A 9,483-nucleotide genomic window follows, 5' to 3' on the forward strand; every position below is an offset into this window, starting at 1 on the left:
AGGATCTTGATCTCCAAAATGAAATTTAGCTTCTATCCCATATATGTGCCTTCCTGAGGTATAAAATTCATAGATTTTAAGATTTCCAGGACAAGAAATGGAGTCTCAATTCCTGGTCAAAGCATTTCAATAGTTAGGTTAATAGGCAACTTCCGATTTCCAATATAGCTGCATGCACTCAGACCATATGCCAACAACTTCTGGTTACCTTTCCTGCTTATTACTCTTCATATAGCCATTGCTTGCTTATTTCCAGCACAATGGCAACAAATGTATATTTACTACAAGAAAATGACTTCCCTAAACAGCACTGTGATTTACTTTTGCTGTTCACAACTTAAATTGCCAGAGTGATAAGTAATTAAAATGTACAGCTTGCTGTAAAACAGAATGCTGTCACTCTAGATGAAAAACTATTAGCTTTTACCATTACCCGGCAATGAATTTTGTATCAAATACTTAGATTAATCAAGAATGAAAACAAACAAGACAAACAAAAACTAAAGTGAATGCCTTTAGAATTATAAAATGGCATGGGGTGGAGTTGCTTTTATTTTGTTTTGTGTTTTGTTTGTTTTTAATCAATGAACCTACTTCTGAAAGAAAAAAATACTTAGGGAAAAGTGCAGGTTATCTTATTTCAGGGACAGCCAATAAATTACTTTAAAATGTAATGCACTGATGACAAGGAAATCAACACGCTGGTTGTCAATATACAGTAATGCTGAGACATTAAAGTGTAACTGTGAAGTTTCATACAGACATACACACTGATGTCTCCATACAAAATTAAAAATTTGGCTGACCATATGCAAATCTGCACTGCTGTTTTTGTGGAGATTTAGCATCACTCAAAACTTATCAGTCAGTTGAAATTTGATAGGCAACTCAGAACTTACTACTTTTCCTTAGGAATTCCTCTCTGTTTTAAAGCCAAACTTTCTTATCCTTCCAATGCTCATAAAGGTTTTTTTGTTTGTTTGTTTGTTTTTTCTTGAGTCTGTTTAGAAAAGCAATTGTTTTACTGTAATTGATATGACTATGTTAAAGGACGTATTTTCCAGAAGATAATTGAGCTAATTTTAAAAAATAGAGTTAAGACCATGTCAGAGGAAAAAAAAAAAAAAAAAAAAAAAAAAAGCCCTCTTTCTGAATTCCTGAGCATCGAATAACAAAACACTAACTCATTCTTTTAATTCTAGAGGACTCGAACTAGAATTATAGAATTAGATTGGAATAGGCCTTGAAGATGATCGAGTCCAACCATCAGCCTGACCTACGAAATCCTTTCACTAAGCTATCTAGCCTATCCAGATACCTCTACAAGACCTTCCTACCCTTACGCAGATCTATGGTCCAGACCAACCTGGTGTTGTATGCAAATCTTTGGAGTCTAATCTCTATCCTCTCATACAGATAATTGATAAAAATGTGAAACAACACCGGCCCCATTGGGAAACAGCGCTGGTAACAGACTGCCAACATGACTGAACTGCTTTCTATGACTTTTTGATCCCAGCTGTGATGGAATGACACACTTCACTTCCAGAAGCATATTAGAAAATGAGAAATCTTGACATTCACCCTGCTAATCACTGTTAATTTTATCTACAATAAAACTTGGATCCTTATGTAAAAGATTCTGAAATAAAGGTAGTTGACTAAATACATAATCGCTAGAATATGATGAAACTGAAAGCTTGAGACAAAAGCCAAATGCAGGACCAAAATATCAAAATGATTAAGTAGCAAAAATCTGTTCTGTCAGAGTATGGAGCAGTTTGCATAAATTAAATGAACAAGCAAGAAAAATACATGACTGTAATAAATATATCTGTGACCACAAAGACAAATAGGAATTTGATCTGGATGAGAAAACTCCCAAGAAAAAAAAAGAAACCAGTTGGGGCATTGTGTCCCCACAAACAAATTTTTATTGATAAGAATGTTTATGGTAATCATGTAAAGCATTGTACTTAAAGCCACACCATGCATATATTTTTATAAGTTTACAGAAATTAGACAAAGCATAAATAATGACATATGATTCTTTCTCACATCAGATAATGAGACCTATAGTTTGTGATATAGCTCAGCTATTTTATTTAATAACATCCATAATTCTTCAAGTAATTAACCTTTAAGAAACTACAATTGGCACGAGTCTTTGTAGACTGTATCCTAACTAAAGTAAATACCTGAGACTAAATTGTACCTTTCAAATGACACTGGGAAAACTGGTAGATCCTTAAATATGTCATGGTACTTAGGCCCTGTGGAAGTCTTTTGGGTTAGTCTTACTTCATTTGTTCTATTCTCCCAAGATTTACAGAAAGATGGCAGGTGAATTTAGAGATTAATCCATTAGATTCTACATACTTCCATTTCAAAGTTTGTTAATTTTCTTTCTCCTTTGTCAGTTTTAATTTGTCACTAAACCCAAAATGAAATAATTGCACTAATGTCTTTGTTCTGTTGCACAGTCAAAGTTTTAGAGCAGGTATAAAATTGGTTTTTGGATTCAAATGACACTGGTTAAATGATTACACAGTAACACATGTTGAGACAGGGCTCCTGACAAGTCAAATTAAATCAAAATCAAAATTAGTTCAACCACAATTTAGTGTTTACACAAACTGGTAACATCTCTTGTAAAATATCTGTCAAGCTACCATTTGTAAAATACTACAATTAAATGTAACCATTGCCTTTGGAAAACAATGGCAAGAAATTAAAAGCAGTGAAATTATTTAAACTCAGACTTTGAAATACCTTTTCCTTCTAATAAGTCAGTACCTCCGTTAAAGAAAAAAAAGGGCTTTACAAAGCACCTGTCTTTCACATTAACATCCTATGCCACGATTAAGCACAAAACTACCAAAGTCATTCTAACCTTTCGCAACTCTCTGGCTATTTTCCCACATTAGTCATAAAAACAGTACCAAGCCTGCTTCCATTCATTCTTCTACAGCTATTAAAACAAATTAGATCACTTAATTTACACTCTTGACAACCTTAGAGAAGAAACTGCAGGCAGAGGCATTCTTAAGGCATTTGTAAAGGATCATCAGATTGAATTCCAAGGCTAATTCATATGGATAATGAAAACAAAATACTCCTTTCTGAAAACAGCTATGAAAACAAAAGGATTGTATATTTATACGAGTATCTCAAAATAAATTACAGAACTCTGATATAGAATTGTATCATTGCAAGTTTTACTGTTGCAGAGAGAGGCTTCCCAATATATTTAAAAATGAAGGCAAGCAAATGGAACTATATGAAGAACTTCTATTGAGATATCTAACCTTAACAGAAAGCAGACACATTAATCATGCTACCCGGAGCTCAGTGATGACACCGGTATTAGTATGTTTACTTTCATGAGTTATTCATAACATTAAGAGCAGTAGAAATGAGACTGATATCTAATGTGATTTTAACAATTAAATATCAGTTCAGTCTGGGATAAAATTCCACCTGCCTTCAGTGGAATCAAAGCTGAGTCTAGAAGTGAAAATGGAATGTCTGCTCTAAAACAGGCAACTGATGTTTTCATGATTAAAAATATTTGTGTTACTTATCAACTGACCAGCTTAAACTAAATGGATTGTCCCTGGTGACTTAGGCTCCCTGCATCCTCTTCCATTCATGCATCTGGGTATGCTGTGTGACGGTGTTTAGAGAGAAAATGCTGTCACAGAACATCACAATTTCAGCATGTGATACACTCCACAGCAGCTAAACTGATATTGTGAGTTGCATTTTATCCACTGACTTCACCAGGAGCCAACAGAACTAAGAAAAAATAAACGTTTTCACTGCTTTGGGATAACTGACCATTTTGTGTCCAAATCCAGAAGAAAGAATTGATAATCCCTATTTGTGAGACTATCTTATGATACGTGATGTACCAAACTCATTCCAAAAAGCAAGGATACAATGGAACAAAGACTTGAAGTGACTGATTCAGTTCTCCAGTATTTGTAGCCTAAGGCACACACACAGCACTCATATGCTCATCCTTCCTGCACACCACATCCACAGATCTCCCTGCGCGTATCAGCATGGATACCCCAGTGCAGTTCTGAGGCTCTCACTACTTGTCATCTAGATCTACTTAAAGTTTGCGAGCAAATACACACGCATGCCCCGTGCACACCAGTTCTGGGTAAGATACAGACACTTGCTTCCCCCCTGCAGCTGACACCACATGTGCTGTGACTTGCAGCTCCCATCCAGCCACAGTTGCAGAACCCACACTCACCACACACACACTGGTCTTCTCAGTAGCTGGTTTAGGAGCACGCACCTCTCCCACCCCAGCAGCAGGAAGTAGAGGACCCGTGCTTACTCCAGGAGCTGGCACTATCATCTGGGAGCATCTACGCTCCCTACCTAATTCCAGTAGCTGAAAGCCAGTTCACTCACACCAGTCCCCCAGGATCTGGCACTCTGGGCACAGAGTCTGTAGGACAGTTTCAAATCAGAAAGTTAGATCCCCTACCCCAGCTGCTGACACCAGCACCCCCACTCACTGTGTCACCTCAGTCCAGAGAGGCCTACACTCCCTTTCTAACTCCAGTAGCTGGCACAAATTCTACTCGCACACACACAGGTCTCACTTGCAGCTGGCATGCAGTCCCTGCAGCACATATACACATGGGGAAAACAGTGTAAATACACACAGTTGAGAAAAGACTTAATGAGAAAGGATATACAAAAATATGACAGACTGCAGTGATCAGGCACAGGGCTCAGTCACACAGGCGTACTGACAACCAACCCTTGTTTTGCCCTTTCCTGCCTATCCTCCCCTTTGTTCCTGCTCCCCCTGCACATCCCCATGGGTCTCCATCACTCTGCAGTTTCATATACCCTCTCAGTCCCAGCCCCACTCTGGTTCACAGTCTTATCAGCTGCAATGTCCAGGTTGTTCTTCTGCTTGTAGTTTGACAGCCCATCAACTAGTGTGACTGGGAGGTTTGTCATTGTCTCCATTTTGCTTTGTCAAACCCATGTGTCAACATTTTGCCTACAGTTCCCCCTTCTTTTCTTCTTTTCATCCCAATTCAGGGATCCTTACTCAGACAACCTCACTCGAATCAACATTCCTACATTTAGTCTCTTTCCTTATTAATTACTACAACTAACCAGGTTTACATATGGTCACTGTCTCCCAGTTCAGAAGTCTTCAATCAGATAATCTTGGTGAAATAAATTTTCCCACATTTTCACATGATCTCGTGGATTAGTGTGACTGACCAGACTTGGTTCCCATCACTGCCTCCTTTCTTATTATCCCTGATTCCACTGAAGAAGGTCCTTAAGAAATTGTTAGAGGAGCAGAAACTCTCCTTCGACATGCTTTTACATGTCTGAGTTTTACACCAGAAAGATTTCCACATACACATAACATTTAATATAATCATTATATAAATACTTACGGAATTAATGTAATGCCTTAATGATAATTATTGACTTTGAATACTATTTCCTCTTCAGTACCTACATATTATCTGCTGGTGTCTGGTTGGAGAGGAATTTTGTTCACCTATTCTACTATATTCATTGTAGGCAAATTTCTCAACCATGGATAATTACATGTAAGTTAAACAGTTACAACAAACTATAATGAAAATCAGGATGACAATGTATCCGGAAATAATGAGTGGTCATCAGTTCCTAGTTGTGTATTTTTTTTTATTATTTTTTTTTTGTTTAGTCCCATCAAATTCGCATTTACAATTAACGTATATAAGATTAATTACATTGTATGGCTTTTTGATTTGACAGAAATTTTATCTTTCTCCTGCACATACATACTCTCCACTGCATTCAAGAGGTATATGGTGTCTTGAACTCGGCTAGCTACATCTCCAAGTTACAAGACAAAATACAAAATTTATGTGCATGCCACATAAAGATGCTCAGATAAGGGCTATTATTAAAAACAAACAAAGAAACAAACAAACAAAAAACCTACTCTTCAACATATTGTGTTTATTTTGCTAGTGAACAACATGATTAATCTTTATGAGACCAGCCTTTACGAAAAACATTACTTTAAAGGAGACAACTCTCTTTAAAAAGGCATATATTAATTTCACAGGGATAAGAAAAGATACTGTGGGTATTTATATCACAGTTCCACATATCATAGTCTTTTACTTTCAGGAATTTAACTCAAAATTTGCCAATCTCCTTTAATTCATGTTTGCAAGCAGTGACTATTTCCTATACCAAGGTTACCACAGCGTGCTGTATTTCAGCTTTCCTTCATTTGATGTCCATCTGTCTTTGAAACTTCCCCTAAGCAACTGAGACCAGATATGATTTGTGTGTGGCAGTTCATACCAGTGTGCAACAGCTGAGAACTTGCCTCTGCTGTAGATAGCTCCTCAGCCTCAGAATTAGGTAATTTATCCAACTGCAAGAAGGTCTTAAAAGGATCTTTTGAGAGAAGATTATGTTTTAACAATCCAGATGAGCTCAATGCACCCATATGGACTTACTGGCATTTAAATTTACATAAACAACACAGCTTCTCTCTATGGTATACAGTTTACCAATCAATACTGAAATTTGGTTAAGTAATCAACTTTATTTCCAGCACAAAAATAATATACTAACTTCAAAGTGGTGAGATAAAAAATAAATGTATGTGTATGCATCTAAGGATGAAAATTAGAATTTAACAGTCACTCAGTCAAAGTACCTCTAAGTAGTAGAAGTTTCCATGGGACAGGTGATTCAGACTTCCAAGCAGAGTATCTAGTCTGTAAGAATCAGTGTTTGCAGGACAAGACAGCTTCAAAGATCCACTTTTCAGAGACAATTAAAAGCTCCTTGTGAAGGAAAGAAAATGGCCTTGGTTATAAAGGAAAAGTATTTTTATTTTTATTTTTCTGCAACTGCTCTTGATATATAACTAGATGTAAATATTCCCATCAGAATCAGGGACCTCCAACAGACCTCCATTAATAAAACAAAACAAAACAAAACAAAACAAAACAAAACAAAACAAAACAAAACAACATTTTAATACGTTGAACACAGCATTGTAACACTGAGACTTTTTCTAGGTAGACTGTACTAATAGTCAAGCTTTCCACAATGCTTTTCTTCTCTGGACAGAAGCTCACATTTTCTGAGGTTAATCAATGAGAGATAGGTGACAAGATAGCCTTAGACTATGTGTCTCTGATCTACAAACTCCTTTCTCTGCCTCCAGGGAGGCCCTTCTATTTTCTTTCATAACTACTGAAACTCAGAATGGAGATCTATGCAGTCCAGTGCAATTACTTTTAATTTTTATTTACAGCAGTGTTAGATTCCTTCTTTATAAGTATGCCTGAGTATGCCACCAGCAAAAAAAAAAAAAAAAATCAACCAACCAACCAACCAAAAAAACCCAGCAGCAGTAACAAATTACAGTTATTGTATGTAAGTAACCATGAGCAATCCTGCCTAATACTATGAATGTAAACTCAGTTATGCAGCACAATTGCACAGTAACACTGGGCAGAACTCTTACCATGTGCCCATTAAGAAGGAACACAGCTTTATGACGCTACAAAGTCTTAAGTCTAAGAGGTAGCAGCACATACTGCCTGACATCTGTGCAGGATAAGAGCGTGGATGTCAGTAGAAACTTCATTTATATTCCTGAGGAGGCACTGAGTTCACATATAAGTACTCATCATTAGGATGAGGGACATTATGACATTACACTAATTCTTCAACATCCATTCAACATCCTTCCACAATAATCAGCTACAACATTTTAAATTAAGTTCCTGATCCACATATTTTATCCCAATTTGCATTTATGGTGTACTGAGCATACTAAAGGTTGTTATTCATTGCAGAATGTTCTTTTGATCTTCTGTAGTGAGTTGGTGAATATGCATCTAAAGGAATCGCTCATTTGCTAGACACAAATTCAAAAATTCTTCTGTTATCAGACCTTGTACTATCTTCTTTCAATTATAGATATAATTGAGATGTAGATATAATTAATAATGGTATATTTATGTGCATATATAATTTTGTAATTATATATAATAGCCTATTATAAATATAATTGAGCTATATAGAACTCAGTCTGGAAAAACAAACTGAAGAATATCTTATTGTTGCCAGCATCATAATATGTAAGAAGTTTCCAGCTTCTGATTTTCTGAGCAAATAGACCCTCTCTAAAAAAGTCTTTTAAAATAAGTCTGCAAGTACAGTAGGGAATACCATAAGACTGAGAGAGGCGTTTCTTATTCTTTTTTTTTTTTTTTTTTTTTCTGGTTGGTTGGTTGGTTGGTTGGTTGGTTATTATCCAAATAAATGCTTTTGGAGTTCAGCCCAGTGTGGGTTCATGAAGCTGACAACACCAGCCTCAAGCAGGGTTTCTGGCTCTGCTTTCATTCTTACAGAGAGGGGGAGCTGATTTTCAGTGAGAACTGCCACTCCTTGGGCTTTCAGCCCTGGGCACAGCATCTCAGAGCAATGGAGGCTGATTGGCTCCTCTGAGCCTCCTATTCTGTACATGCCCCAGGAAACTGCTGAGTAATCTGCCAGGGAGACACAAACTCAGGGGCCATGGGAAGCCCTTCCAGAAAGCTGGATACTGCCTCAGAGAGGGGACTATGACTCTATTCCAAATCTCAGGGTTGAAGAATTCTGGTAAGGCTCTGTCAAAGCCTGAGAGGATACATACGAAATATTTTGCAGTCAGTAAACTACAATTTTCTTACAGATATCTATTTCACCAAAATTACATCCTATTATTTCTACTTGTAAAAGATGAAACAAAATTAAAGCATATTAAAGCAATCTGTGACTTCCCTCATTCTGAAGTAAAGTGACCTCTCCTCACTGTAGCTCAAGGAGGATTAAGATAAAGTGACCCAAGACAACTCAGTGTCTGAATTAGAACTTCTATACAAAGCTTTAATGCTTTTTAGCTGGTATGAGATGGTTAATTTAAGTTCTCCTCAATGTCCTGTGCCTTTTTGATGTTAATGGCCTTGTTCTCCAATTACAAATCTCCTAATAAACCGCCACGATTTACCAAGGTGCTTAAATGTGTGGTTAATTTAAAGTACATAAGTGAGTCCATTTGTTCCAATGACACTTCACTTGCCCTTTAAGTTAAACATATGATTCCTGAACTGTAGTCTGAAAGCAAGCAAAGGAAGATTCTGGGACATCTTTGTTCCCAGTTGTGCAAGGTACTGATCCCTACTATCACAATTGTGCTAGCAGACACTTAATATTTCTTCAAAGTTCTCAGCACCCTGGAGAAACAAATCTAACCTCTATCAGTCAGCAAAATCAAGGTTTGATTTACATCTGTCTTCCTGCCTTCACAGTTTGAGGCAATTTTGTGTTCACAGATCAGTGAACTGAATTCATTTGCCTGAAGTGAGCACAAATATTAGCAGTTATCTAATCACCTAAAGAATATTTGCACCTGTTATGAATTAT

Source organism: Gallus gallus, chromosome 2, assembly GCF_016699485.2.
Source record: "Gallus gallus isolate bGalGal1 chromosome 2, bGalGal1.mat.broiler.GRCg7b, whole genome shotgun sequence".
Classification (NCBI taxonomy): Eukaryota; Metazoa; Chordata; class Aves; order Galliformes; family Phasianidae; genus Gallus; species Gallus gallus.